Below are 16667 nucleotides of genomic sequence, written 5' to 3' on the forward strand. Positions count from 1 at the left end.
AAATATAATCAGACATGTGTGAACACATCCAGATTAGAATTAGGTCATCTTCTAACACACAGAAATGATGACTCTATTCCCTGCAAAAACTAGGAAATAAAGTGGTGAATTACTGATCAAATGAATCTCTGCCCGATATGCACGCAACCATTGGCTACGATGAATGGATGCGTGAGTAACAAGAATTGATCAGCTAACTAGCAAACTAGATACCACATCAGTATATGAAAACGTTCAGTGACATCAATTTCATGTAATAGCCGGATGAATATTCGCGAGGAATAAGCGCTGAAAATTTTGTGTAGTTTTATTTCCATATAAATAAATAAATATCTATATATATATATATATATATATATATATATATATATATATATATATACTAGCAGAAGTACACATTGTTGACTGGGTTAAGAAACAGCCTACAGAAAATGGGCTATGATTGATGAAAGTATGATAGTTTATGAAAAGGAGGGGTTTGTAAAGAGAGAGGTGTTGATACTCAAAAATTTTACCCTAAGCAAAATATATTGAAAGTAAAGATAATTTTCGCGAAAATATATTTTTTATATCAACTTTGTTTCCATTCGTAGCCAAGAGTGACCAACAAAATGATGTTTCCTTACAAAGAGAAAATGTTATATATATAATAATATAAATATACAGGAAATGAATGTTACCATAGTCAATAAAAGTTACTTTTATGGTAGAAAAGTTCATTGGTTTGTATTTTTAAGTAGTTTGTAAAAATTTTTTTTATTAATTCACGAACTGGTTTAAAACAATCAAATCGGCAGCGACTTTGAAATGGGGAACCCCGTTTTCAATTTAAAGGAGGGGCACCTGAGCATTCTGTGTTAACAATTTAAGAGAGTTCCGTCAATGTAAGGAATATTTATAAACATAGTTTAATGTTTTCCGTTATTTTGTGTTTGAGGAATATTTGATTATGGCATGTGTAGTCTATATAAAAATTCATTTAAGTAGTGATCGCCTCAAATTTCGTTTTACTTTCGGTTCGCTGAAATTATTTCAAGTAAAGAGCATTAAAAACTATTTCAAAACAAAAAAAAACATGAACTTAATTTTATTGACTATGGTAATATTTATTTCTTGTATATTTATTTTTTCGGGTAGTCGTATGTTGGCTTTTCTGCTAAACACACTTACTAAATAATATCGACGAAATATCGAAAAACAAAGAAAGAAAAACAGTTTGGAAATATAATGAAGCTTTACTTACTTTAGTAAAATAATCCGAAACAGCAAAATGAAAGATTAAAAAAGTAAACACGTAATTACTTTAGTTTTTTAAAGCAAAGAATCGATATAAATATGAATAAGAAGAAAATAACGCCCTTTTCAAGCAGAACAGCTTCGTTTCAGTTTTACGGTATTGAACGGTGTCGGATTTAAGGTTGTACTATTGTAATCTAAAGAACACGCAGAAAGGGTTGTAATCAACTGAATTCCTTTTAGTACACTGACAAAAAAAGCTTCAACAAATATATACATAAAAATAAAAAGATTATGTAAATGTTTTAAAAAGACACGTAGTCACATGAGCAGGATTTTTCCTTTCTTTTGACACGATAACAAGTAACGTTCTTATTTTTCCTTATTTATCTATTTATCTATTTTCGAAAGAGTGCCACGTGCAAGTGGAGAAGGAAAAAACAGAGTTATGCAAAATTTGTGTCGAGAATTGTCTAAAGTTCGAACATTTTTTTTTTTTGCTGTCACTTTAATAAGAACGTGAATTTATGAGGTGAATTTAATCGACAAAATATGATTCAACTCAAAAAAATAAATAAAAGCTAACGTGAATTAAGATTAAAGTTAAGGTGTTATTGTGGACCCTCGCTCCTTTTAAAAAAACATTGTTTAACTTTGTGACATATTTACATTCTATGGAGATCAGGCGCGATCGAACACCCCATAATTTTATTATACCACATTTCTTCAAACTGAAACATAATTATCATAGTATACTTACGCAGATAGAAATGAAAAGTCTGTATTAAAGTTTGTGCAATATTTCCATGGATTACAGGCGCGAACGCAGACCCCACAATTTTATTATACCATCCCTATTTAAGTTGAAACACACTTATCAAAGTATTCTTATGTACATCTATATCAAAAACCCTTGTAAACATTTTTCTTTCATTTTTTATTTCCATACTTTGGGGGCCAGGCGCAAACGCAGACCCCACAATTTTTATGAACCACTGTTCTGCCAGATCAAACATACCCATTTCTATGTCTCAATATATAGGAGCCTATTCGTGACCAGACACATACACACACAGACGTTCAGCTTTATATTATACTAGCAAAAGTACCCGTCGTTGACTGGGTTCAAAAACAGCCTATAGAAAACGGACTCTGATTTATGAAAGTATGATAGGTTATGAAAAGGAAGGGTTGTAAAGAGATAGCTTCGATTTTTGGGGGTATCAAAACCAAAGCAAAATATGATAAAAGTAAAAATAAAATAGATAAACCTGATAATTTATTATACCATAGCTGTTCACACTGAAACACTTATCACAATATTCTGTGGATCTATATTAAAACCCTTGTTAAACTTTGTGACATATTTCCATTCTATGGAGGTCAGGCGCGAACGAACACCCCATAATTTTATTATACCATATTTCTTCAAACTGAAACATCATTATCAAAGTATACTTACGCAGATAGATATTAAAAGTCTTATTATTGTGCCTATTTCCATTCTATGGAGGCCAGGCGCGAATGCAGACCCCACAATTTTATTATACCATCCCTATTTAAGTTAAAACATACTTATCAAAGTATTATTATGTACATCTATATCAAAAACCCTTGTAAACGTTTTTTTTTAATTTTTTAATTTTTTATTTCCATACTTTGTGGACCAGGCCCGAACGCCTACCCAACAACTTTAATGAACCACCATTCTGCCAGATAAAACAACCAATTCCTATGTCTCAATACATTTTCTATCATTATATCTAATCAATTTTTTAAAATAGTCAACCATATAGGAGCCTATTCGTGACCAGACACACACACACACACATATTTTCAGCTATATATATATATATATATATATATATATCCATTCAATGTATATATATATATATATATATATATATATATATCCATTCAATGTATAAATAACTAAAATGTTCAAACTAATTATATGATAATATAATTTTGAATTAAGGTGCGGTTTAATGAAATGTATAATACAGAATATAATAAAATATGAATGGTAAATTAGTAAGAATATGTAAAAAATGGTTAATTTATATATATATATATAACGACTTCACTGATAATGAAACCAGCTCTAATATTTACGTCATTCGTTATTTTTTAATATATCCTCATTATATCAAATACACGTACATATATACATACGCGCACACACACACACACACACACACACACACACACATATATATATATATATATATATATGTATGTATATATATATATATATATATAGAGAGAGAGAGAGAGAGCGAGAGAGAGAGAGAGAAATTTTAGTATTTAGACGCAGAAGGTGTCATTTGATATTTCTCATCGGTTACATCTGGCGATTTTTCTTTCGACACGTAGCTCTAGTTTCATATACTTGCTGCTTGGTAATGCGCTCTGGGGAGGTGCTACGCAGATGAAAAGATGACTGCCTCCAGCATTTGGCAAGAGATTAACTGTTACATCTTCACAAACGGTCTGCCTCACATTTGGCAACATCTCATTTGCTTTCCGCATTTCTTTCTCTCCAGTTCACTTTAATAGGGATTAAAAATAGGCTGGTTGTGTATAAGTTCGCGAGCTTTCTGTATTAAAATATTGACATATGGATAAGGATTATTCTATAAAAATTATTTATTTTTATAAAACAATTAGAATTAAGATACTTCTTTGGATAAAACATTAGATTATTTTTACCTGGTAAATGTATTTAATTCGAATATATAATCTTTTCTATATTAATAAAGTAGGAATTTCCCTCTAGAAAAAGTATCGTGGGTTCTCAACAATGGATGGCACATACACATTTAATACACATAGGCTAATAACCACCATCTAATGTAGCTTTCGGACAACTTTGCATACAAATTTAATCGTGCTATTTAAAAACTACACTACATCCTAGTAGCAAAACCATCACAATCGCATCATCATTAGAGAAAGGGGTACCTATTTTCCCCTTAAACTATTTATTTCTTACCACCGTAATCAGTCGACACCAGAAATCTACACATTCCATAGTTTCTATGCTGACACCAACGGTAACTAGCTCATACATACACTAGTATATACCATTATCTTTTCTGTAGACTAATAAAAAGATAATAAAGTCTCCCTCGAGAAATTCCGCTGCTTCTGATCGGTTGCACGCTAATTCTCTTATTCCGGAATTAAATCATTCTAAACGAACTTTTCAGGGCATCATAATATGGTGTCGCTAGGAACAAACGTAAGGAGGTGATAGTGTTTTGAAATTATTGCATACTTTCAGCTAACAAGTTATTAACAGATGCTGTATAGTTTATATTTAAATGGAATATCCTTTTTAAAGATTACTGCGGTAAAATTATTTCATGGTGGATTCTGAGAATACATTCTAATATTAAATACACTTCTCGACATAAAGCAATAGTGCTAAAAAACAAATACAAACATAATCGCTCGAAACAGAAGATTAAATACTGGTAACCTTAAAAGTATTCTAATGTTTCATAAATACTGGAAACTTATTTTTAACAATTCAGCATGTTAACATATATGCATAAGTAAAAACAAAATATACATAGCGTCTTTTAACACTTAATAACCGCACAAACATAAAATTATATCAACTTATAAACATGATAAAATTTTGCTTAAAACCTATATAGCATCTTTGAAGTCTTGATAATCGTTCAAAATTATAAAAATTAGATACTGGAACGCTTAAAATTTTACTACGGTGAGCTCTAACAAAACGTTTGAGAATTATTGGCATATTAACACACATTGGTAACTCTTTTCTTGTGCAGACGGAACTACCATAAAAGGTAAAAAAAAAAAAAATAACAGATATTGCTCTTTTCTGGTACGGACGGAACCCTCTCAAAATGAAAACAGTATTAGTTTTAGAATGTAAATATGCACAAAATACCGAAACGCCATTATCACCCCCCCTAAAAAACGGCCCTAAACATTCTTTTACGGTACCAATATTAAAATTTCTATTTTTTAGCAATTATCAAGACCTTAATGGTGCTATATTTATTTATTTTTGGTTTTGCATTTTTTTTCTGTAAACGATTTGCTTTAGTTTACTATTTTTGATCGATTACCTAGGCTTCAAAGCTGTGACTTATCATGTCGACACTTTATGTTTAAAACTGAATAAACACTTTTAAACAAGTGAAAACATCAAAATATTATGCAGGTAGGTTTCAAAGTAAATTTTATTGGCTACGAAAATACTTACTTGTTATATATTTATATTTTTCATATATTTGTTTTTTTACCACTTTTACTTTCTGTAGAGTATTTTATTTACTCTTCTTTTGGTGACCGATTATCGAGACCTCAAATATGTTATCTTTGTTTGTTTTTTTTCTTATTTATGTATGTTACCATGCTGAAATTCTTACGGTATTATTTAGAAATCCCATTTTTCACATGCGGAAAGGAGGATATTTTGTAATTATTCTGTACTTTCACCTAACAACTTAAAAAATATGAAGTAAAACTGGAATTTAATCTAATACTATTTGTAGATTTGACCCCCCCCAAAAAAAATAAACGAAGAAGATTTGAATAAGAAACGGAAACAGCCAGGACTTCTCTCTTCTTCTTGGTCTTAATGTTGACAGTTACTGCTCTAAAAATTGACCAGTAGAAGATATGCTAGAGCTACTTTCAAAAAAAAAAAAATGAGAACAGTATACCGAGAAGAAAAACGATGACTGACTTGAAAGGTGCTGTCATCGGTAGAAGGCAGTTACCTGTCACTGATTTCGATCATTCTAAAAGTGAGAATCACTAACTTTAAAATCTTATTATTTATTATTTTTCTAATGGACCAGTTTTCGTAATTTGTTTATGGTATACTACATTATGTATGACAAATTATATGTAATAATGTTCTTCCTTTAAATGCTTATTTTAGAATCCGTCAGTACCTGCACATTATCGCCTCAAACCAGCACTAATCGCCAGTAACAAATAGTGCTGACAATCACAGACAGTTACTGCTCATGGAAAACAATGGAAGCCAGTTTGGTTCATTTGGGTCACGGCCACCAGTACTCGACATTTTCCAGGGACGGCAGTGGCCACCTTTAAATACCGCAGTTTAATTTGTTTTCGAGGGTTCTGAAACAATTCTGTTCTAGATCTGTGTCATGCTTCCATCAGGCAACGCCGGTTAATGGGTCATCCTAGCTAAGTATTAAAAATGGCGGTTGTTTCTTATTTTGTCAGTTTAATAAAAAAAATTCCGATGCGATAATATATATATATATATATATATATATATATATATATATATATATATATATATATATATATATATATATTGTTTTTAAAATAAAATTATAATTTAAAAATAATATAGATACCGCTCCCCATAATGGGGTACCAAATTGGTTAAAGGGAAAAATATTCTCTACTGGCATTGAGGTAAAAATGCACTTTTGTAAATAATTGACTTCATTCAAAACGTATCGCAAAAAAAAAAACAAATAACGAGATAAGTCACAGATAAATAGTCAAGTGAAATATCCTGTTAGATATTACATTGAGGTAATACTTTCAGGATGATCCTAGACAAAAAGTTAAAGCTCAATATGTAAAAATAGAGCAATATATAAGTTTAGTGATTAAAGTTATATTCTGGAAATCAAAATATAAACACATATATTCGAGTTAAGAATTTATTGTTTGACACAAAGAATATATAGAGGGGAGTTATGTTTATTTCGTTAATCCATGGATTTTCAATACTGGCTCAGTAATGAAATGCGCTTAGCAAAATGTTCAGCTGTGAATAAGCATATATATATATATATATATATATATATATATATATATATATATATATATATATATATATAGGACCAATGTGGTTATGGAGGGGATACTAAACATTGCTGCTATGGTTTTAAATGATCTGAAATAACACCAAGGGGGGACTTGATTCCAAATATTTCTCATATGTTATATTTCTCCTCTTTGGTTTCCATACATAAAATAAATTTCACAGTGCTGAAAGATTATTTAATACTGGGGATATTCACAATCGTACCCTATTTCCAAAAAAGGACAGATATAACATATGAGAATTATTTAGAGTCAAGTCTTCCTTTCTTGCTATTTCAGATCATTTTAAACCCTAGCAGCAAGTTTTAGTCTCACCTCCATCAAAGCCAGAGATTTTCAGGAATATAAAATATTTTGTAATTCATATGCAAAACTAGAAAAACAAATGAATATTGGTAAAGCACAATAAGCATCACACCTAAAAATCACAGATTTCCCCTCAGAAACGGGTGCCATAAAGCGGGTGCTCATTTTACGTTAACTTAATATAGAAAAGTGATCTCTTACTTTTTGAAACAACAATGTTCGAATGTCACATAGCCCACATCACAATTCATACAATTAGTTTTCCAACGTGAATTCATCTGTTGAATTCTGATTAATAGTCGCTGAGATTTCGCATTTATAAAATGGCAAAAAAATGTGGTATATCTATATTAGTAGCCTGGCAAGGCCACAGGGGAAGCAACCAAGCAATATATATATATATATATATATATATATATATATATATATATATATATATATATATATATATATATACTTTAACTACAACATCAGGGGTCTACGTTCCAACCTTCCAGAGGTTGAAACTCAATTACAGGAGGCGAAACCGGGCATATTCTCCCTAAGCAAAGCTGGCATAGGGCCGACCACTTCCCCAGACGAGTTCTGAATTAAACTACACTCTAATTTAACATCCAAATCATGGGCATAGAATATGTGTCTACATTAAAGATGGCTTTCCGTGTCGTAGAGACATCTCAAGAAAATACTCTAATTTACCTTATATGTACTTCCGTGTTGCACTTGCTTACACCACCGCATTTATATTTGCCCTCTATCGCCCTCACAACAGCGGAGTAACTATCTTTAAGAGTATATCTGAGAAAATTGACCCGATCCTGTCTGCTCATCCTTCGGCTAACATTCACATTTGTGATGACTTCAATGTCCACAATGTAAAATGGCTGACCCACTCGAAAAAGACAGATGATGAGGGGCGGTTATGTCATGATTTTGCCATTGCCTATGACCTCACTCAGATTGTTCACGAACCCACACGTGTGCCCGATACTACCGGTCAGTATGCAAGCATTCTATACCTTTTTCTCACATCTTCCTCTAAACTATGTTCATGTTCCGTTCTATCTCCTCTGGGATCTTCCGACCACTCGGTTGTATCAGTTAAGATAAAAATGAAATGTAATAAATCTTAAGACGTACCCCTCCACCGTACTGTATATCGATGCTCTATGGTTGACTGGGATAGCTTCCGTACATTTATATCTTATCTACCTCTGCATTCCATGTTTAAAAAGGATGTGTCCTCTATAATATCAGACCTGATCGAATGGTTAATTGTAGGCATAGTCCGATTCATACCATCCAAAAAATTCCAACAAAACCTAACAGCCAGCCATGATTCTCCCCAGAATGTACTGCTACCATCACGCACAGAAACCACTTTTTCCATAGCTACCAACGTACTGAGACTAAAGCTGCTTTCAGGGCTGCCAGCAACCAGTGTAAAAGAATAAAAAATGCAAGAGAGCTATCTGTTCACTCCATTAAATCCAAAGTAGTTGAGCAGCGGCTTGGTTCCCACCAGTTTTGGCAAATAGCAAACAGGATCTTGAACAGAATCATGCGTTCTCTCTCAACCATCATCAATGGACCTGAGGTCATCTCGTCAGCATCAGACAAGTCCAAACTATTTGGCAAGAATATTGCAGCTAATTCTACCCTATGCGATGGAGGCCATAACTCCCAGTATTTCCTCATATAACAGAGAAAACGCTATGCAACATACAAATATCTATGCATGAGGTCGCTAAGCTAATCAAGAAACTTGATTCCAGTAAAGCAACTGGCTCTGACGGCATTTCAATTATAGTGTTGAAAAAGCTTCAACCAGAACTTGCCCCCATACTTACAAAACTGTTTAAGCGTTGTCTTAAGAAGTGCTTCCCAACACCCTGAAAAAACTCATCAGTATACCCTGTATTTAAGAATTCAGGTGACAGGTTATCTCTCTCCTAGTACAAACCAATAAGTCTCCTGTGTGTCATGAGTAAGTTGCTGGAATCCATATTAAATAAAGAAGTAGTTAACCACCTTAACAGAAATAACGTTCTTAGTGGCATACAATATGGTTTACGTTCTGCCAGATCTACAGTAGATGTGCTAACAGTTATATTTCATAGGATTAATGAATCTCTCGACAAAGGCTTTCTTTCTAGGGCAATTGCTCTTAACATATCAGAGGCCTTCAATAAGGTATGGCATAAAAGCCTACTTCACAAGATTTCCAGCTACTGTATAACTGGAAATGTTTTCTCAATCATTTAATCATTTCTCTCTGATATGCTCATATTCCTGATAAACCACCCCCTTAAGTAAGACACTTTATCAAATCTCCATTACTAACGATTACTACGATATTATCCCATTGATTACTGTACACACAATAACCCTTATCCCCAAGTGGCCTTCGGGCCTTGATAAGTGGTGACTACCATGTAAAAAAAACTCTTAAACCTAAAAATCTAAACAAAAATAATACAAAAGTTTCCTTTAAAATCTCTAGAAAATTGTAATATCACCTCATTCTTTTTATAATAAAAAGTTATAATTGTGAATTGACGAAAACAGACAAAAGAAGATAAGGATTAATAATTTCATAAAAAAAGCAGCATTTACAAATACCGGAAAAATATTTAAACATTAAATGAAAACTGATGAATATTTATTACTAATTACAAAAAACTTAATATAAAACGATGTATTTAAGAATAAATAGTAGAGGATCAGTTCCATACATTTATTTAATGTAAAATGAGTTATCATTTTCGAAACATGATAGCGTTTTAGATCAGTTAACAACATTTTCTTTATTTATCTCTCGGGAATAAATTCTGTGCATATATTTTCTTGATGAGAAGTTGTGCTTTAAGCGGTTATCGATGGCTGTACAACCTTTTCTGTCGGACATAGGGTTGGTAGTTAATTAAATATTAAGTAATTATTACTGAATGTCTCTAAGCATAAGAATGTCTTTTACGTTAAATTTATATACGAAACTGACCCTTACTCTAAATTCTATAATAATAGTTTTTTTTCTTTCCAACAAGTTTTTAAATGATAAAATCTCATTTTAGGAGGTCATTTAGTGTTGGGTGTTAATTTCCAAATTTGTCATTCATGCTAGTGTTATTACATCGATGTAATAGTGTTATTACATCGATTCCAAATTTGTCATTCATGCTTAGTTATTACATCGATGTGTTTTACTGTGAAAAAAATAACAAGATAAGTTTAACAATAATAGTAATACGCTTAAGCGTATTACTATTATTGTTAAACTTATCTTGTTATTTTTTTCACAGTAAAACACATCGATGTAATAACTAAGGAAATCTTTATAATTGGAATAACAATATAGACATTCTTTAATAGAAGAAAGGCAGAATAATTAGCAAAATTTTCCCGCGCTCCCCATGTTAAGAAGGGGTTTCTAAATAGTAACATTACAATTTAAAAACTCATCGTCATGTTTGTTCACTATTCTGTCTCTATACTGTCTCATTTCGTGTACCAATCGTTGACTTTTGCAATTGTTTATGAAAAAAAAATGAAATAGTATTTTGTATATTAACGACGAACTAATGCAACCCAGCTTTGGTTTAAAATCAAATTTAATGTTTAATTGTATCGCAATTTTCAATTATTTACAATTGTAATTTTTGAGGAAAACATTTATGAAGATCTACTCGTGTTATATACGTCCTCCTCCTAAGTGTATTTCTGACGTTTTCAAAAATAAATACGACATGACAAGTGAAAATTTGAAAATTAAAAAAGAAACACATCAATAATTCAATATTTACACATTTTAATATAACTGGAATCAATAGTGTTGGAATCTAAAAAAGAATTAGAATCGTCCCATCATTAATATATAAATATACATGCGTGTGTTTTTTTCTGTATCTACATATCTGCGTGTTAGTTTATTGTGTAATTTTGTTATTTGTTGAGGAGTGTACGATTTTTAGCATATTTCTTATTATTTAGTTCTATGTTACGGTTTCTTTTTATATTTGTACTTTTTCCTTACTTATTATTAGGGCTACGACAACAGCATATTCTTTTTATTGTTTTGACTCTCGAGTATATATCCGACACAGTTACACACAGTCAATCAACCGAGAACCACATCACTCTATAAAAAAACATATAATATATCAACAGATACACACTCGAGAGTCAAAAGAATGAAAAGAATATGCTGTTGTCATTGCCCTACTTACTATTATGAAAAATACACAACGTTGATCGACTGAGTTTTCTGTAGGTACGTCCACGCTTACATTTGTAGATTGTTTGTAATTTCACAAACATGCTCAACAAGGCCGCTTATTACACATCTAATTTTTGTCGTAGTCTTTACGTAAATTATACGTCTCATCTAGTCACATAGAGATTGTTTCCTAGTCTGATCATACGCGATCTCTGAGCCAATGGATGTCACCCGTTGACCCTCCTCTCCCTGTTTTTACACACCTTCACATTCTTTCTGTGTCCGTCCTCTTCAATTGACGGTGCTCAATCCGAAAATACGATCATCTCGCAGCCTTAATGAAAAGAGACAAGTGTTGAACGTACAAATAAAACTCCAGTAATAACTCATTCAACATCGGTGGGCGGGGTTAGCGTCTGGGAAAACACGAAGAATTCAAAAAGAGAACTAAGACCAATGTTGCTAGACGTGTATGGGCTTGAGGGGTGGTTATTTCTTCGGCAGGAAAAAACGAGGGTTGGTTGGTGTATGGATGCAGAGGGCACACCAAATGAGGACATAGATGTATGTAACATCATTCGAAAACAAAACCTGTTTGGAAAGGTACATTAATTTAGGTCTCGGTTGAGTCAAGGATACTAGAACAGTGTGTGGTTGGGGGGTCCCTATTTCTCTTCACCACCCTTCAGTACATATAGACGCCCCGTTTGCAATAGCGAGTTTCTACTGACTACAGAAACGTTTCTTAGAAATGGCCTCGAAATAATGACTGATTCTATTCATCATTTGTTGGCTATTTATTTCGAGATATGAAGAGAGTTTCGACTCGGCTGACACTGTAGTGACCTTGGCGTGGGGTCGTAGATATAGAGATGGGTGTGGTTCTGGGGTAGATTACTGTCTGACGGGCTCTGGACAGAGCTAAGGTCGGTAGGTGGAATATGGTGGAAGTGTAAGAAAGAAAACTTACAGCTCTTTAATGAAAGCAGGAAGAAATATTCTTAAGTTATGTCCATTCAATCTAAACGTTTAGTGATGATATGCTATTTATAAATTAAGCATAATATCAAAAGGAAACGAATAGACGGACGGAGAGGGTTCTTTACACTAATGGAAAAGGGTTCTCTGCACTAATGAAAGAGGTTTCTTTGCACTAATGAAAGAGGTTTCTTTACACTAATGAAAGAGGGTTCTTTACACTAATGAAAGAGGGTTCTTTACACTAATGGAAAAGGGTTCTCTGCACTAATGAAAGAGGTTTCTTTGCACTAATGAAAGAGGTTTCTTTACACTAATGAAAGAGGGTTCTTTACACTAATGAAAGAGGGTTCTTTACACTAATGGAAAAGGGTTCTCTGCACTAATGAAAGAGGTTTCTTTGCACTAATGAAAGAGGTTTCTTTACACTAATGAAAGAGGGTTCTTTACACTAATGAAAGAGGGTTCTTTACACTAATGGAAAAGGGTTCTCTGCACTAATGAAAGAGGTTTCTTTGCACTAATGAAAGAGGTTTCTTTACACTAATGAAAGAGGGTTCTTTACACTAATGAAAGAGGGTTCTTTACACTAATGGAAAAGGGTTCTCTGCACTAATGAAAGAGGTTTCTTTGCACTAATGAAAGAGGTTTCTTTACACTAATGAAAGAGGGTTCTTTACACTAATGAAAGAGGGTTCTTTACACTAATGGAAAAGGGTTCTCTGCACTAATGAAAGAGGTTTCTTTGCACTAATGAAAGAGGGTTCTTTACACTAATGAAAGAGGGTTCTTTACACTAATGGAAAAGGGTTCTTTACACTAATGGAAAAGGGTTCTCTGCACTAATGAAAGAGGTTTCTTTGCACTAATGAAAGAGGGTTCTTTACACTAATGAAAGAGGGTTCTTTACACTAATGGAAAAGGGTTCTTTACACTAATGGAAAAGGGTTCTCTGCACTAATGAAAGAGGGTTCTTTGCACTAATGAAAGAGGTTTCTTTGCACTAATGAAAGAGGTTTCTTTACACTAATGAAAGAGGGTTCTTTACACTAATGGAAAAGGGTTCTCTGCACTAATGAAAGAGGTTTCTTTGCACTAATGAAAGAGGGTTCTTTACACTAACGAAAGAGGGTTCTTTACACTAATGGAAAAGGGTTCTCTGCACTAATGAAAGAGGTTTCTCTGCACTAATGAAAGAGGTTTCTTTGCACTAATGAAAGAGGTTTCTTTACACTAATGAAAGAGGGTTCTTTACACTAATGAAAGAGGGTTCTTTACACTAATGGAAAAGGGTTCTCTGCACTAATGAAAGAGGTTTCTTTGCACTAATGAAAGAGGTTTCTTTACACTAATGAAAGAGGGTTCTTTACACTAATGAAAGAGGGTTCTTTACACTAATGGAAAAGGGTTCTCTGCACTAATGAAAGAGGTTTCTTTGCACTAATGAAAGAGGGTTCTTTACACTAATGAAAGAGGGTTCTTTACACTAATGGAAAAGGGTTCTCTGCACTAATGAAAGAGGTTTCTTTGCACTAATGAAAGAGGTTTCTTTACACTAATGAAAGAGGGATCTTTACACTAATGAAAGAGGGTTCTTTACACTAATGGAAAAGGGTTCTCTGCACTAATGAAAGAGGTTTCTTTGCACTAATGAAAGAGGGTTCTTTACACTAATGAAAGAGGGTTCTTTACACTAATGGAAAAGGGTTCTTTACACTAATGGAAAAGGGTTCTCTGCACTAATGAAAGAGGTTTCTTTGCACTAATGAAAGAGGTTTCTTTACACTAATGAAAGAGGGTTCTTTACACTAATGAAAGAGGGTTCTTTACACTAATGGAAAAGGGTTCTCTGCACTAATGAAAGAGGTTTCTTTGCACTAATGAAAGAGGTTTCTTTACACTAATGAAAGAGGGTTCTTTACACTAATGAAAGAGGGTTCTTTACACTAATGGAAAAGGGTTCTCTGCACTAATGAAAGAGGTTTCTTTGCACTAATGAAAGAGGTTTCTTTACAGTAATGAAAGAGGGTTCTTTACACTAATGAAAGAGGGTTCTTTACACTAATGGAAAAGGGTTCTCTGCACTAATGAAAGAGGTTTCTTTGCACTAATGAAAGAGGGTTCTTTACACTAATGAAAGAGGGTTCTTTACACTAATGGAAAAGGGTTCTTTACACTAATGGAAAAGGGTTCTCTGCACTAATGAAAGAGGTTTCTTTGCACTAATGAAAGAGGTTTCTTTGCACTAATGAAAGAGGGTTCTTTACACTAATGAAAGAGGGTTCTTTACACTAATGAAAGAGGGTTCTTTACACTAATGAAAGAGGGTTCTTTACACTAATGAAAGAGGGTTCTTTACACTAATGAAAGAGGTTTCTTTACACTAATGAAAGAGGGTTCTTTACACTAATTAAAGAGGGTTCTTTACACTAATGAAAGAGGGTTCTTTACACTAATGAAAGAGGGTTCTTTACACTAATGAAAGAGGGTTCTTTACACTAATGAAAGAGGGTTCTTTACACTAATGGAAAAGGGTTCTCTGCACTAATGAAAGAGGTTTCTTTGCACTAATGAAAGAGGTTTCTTTACACTAATGAAAGAGGGTTCTTTACACTAATGAAAGAGGGTTCTTTACACTAATGGAAAAGGGTTCTCTGCACTAATGAAAGAGGTTTCTTTGCACTAATGAAAGAGGTTTCTTTACACTAATGAAAGAGGGTTCTTTACACTAATGAAAGAGGGTTCTTTACACTAATGGAAAAGGGTTCTCTGCACTAATGAAAGAGGTTTCTTTGCACTAATGAAAGAGGGTTCTTTACACTAATGAAAGAGGGTTCTTTGTACTAATGAATCACTAATTATCAAGGCCAAAAGCCACTAGGACATAAGGCTTAATGAGATTGTTAAATGGCTAATGAATAATAAAAGAAATATGTTGATGTCCCTTCATTATAAAACATTCACAACAAACACTCGTCTAGTTACAACTTCTGACAACTATTTCCCTTAAACTCTATCAGTGACTTAACTAAACAGAAATTTCATGAGCAATATGTCTTTTATAGGACTACGTGTCTGTAAAATATAATATCGCAAGACTGCTTCCCAGCTGTCTACAATATAGTTGTTTTCAAGTTTAATGCAAGCACATTTTTAAGCCGTATTCTTAAATAATCAAATCTACTACATTTTCACCATTACCAAGCATCACGGTATTGTGTCACCGGCCACCTGACAATCATTTACTCTCATCCTCAAATGGTCTTTGCGACAACAAATAACTGATGATCTCCCAGTGAAAAGAAACGAAGACTGGAAAAAGGCAAAATGTGATTATTTAGAGAGCGGCTCAATAAATGTGTGGTGGCACTGGAAATGAACATGACCGTATTTTAGTCTTGAAATAATCAGCTTCGTAAAAATTGTTGCACAGAGAGGAGCAGTTTTTGGAGAAACTGTTTGTTAAATATTGGACTCCTGGACAGCACCAGCTTACCAAAACTAAACCCGAGAGATAACGACTGTCCAATATTTTAACATATGAAATATTTCACTAAGAGAAAGCATGTTAAAAGAGGAATTTAGGAACAATAAAATACACACACACACACACACACACATATATATATATATATATATAATGAAAAACTATAAATTGATGAATGTTTTATTGTTTTTTGATATTATATAGTACAGCGAACTAAGTATTATAGTATACGTTCGATGCACTGTTATGAATTCATACGGTTTACCATTACATTATAAGTATGGCATAAATCAATCATAAGTCAACGGCTATAGCTTTTGCCTGCTTTCAACAGGTTAAAATGTCTATTGTTTTCAAAGTATTAATAAAATTTTGCAAGTAATTTTAAAGTCTTTAAACTGCCAATTAAAGAATCCAGTGTAAAAAAACAACTTTAAAATAGTTTCAATCGTATAAACTGAAGCAAATATGTAGAAAAGTAACTTCTATTGCGCTTGGTTACAGTTGCAGTAGAAATTCACTTTTAAATTTAAAGAAAACTGAAGTAGGATTTACCAGTTAAATGGTTTTAATTAATCGTTT

This window comes from Euprymna scolopes, chromosome 7, assembly GCF_053919585.1.
Source record: "Euprymna scolopes isolate OS-2025 chromosome 7, ASM5391958v1, whole genome shotgun sequence".
NCBI lineage: Eukaryota > Metazoa > Mollusca > Cephalopoda > Sepiida > Sepiolidae > Euprymna > Euprymna scolopes.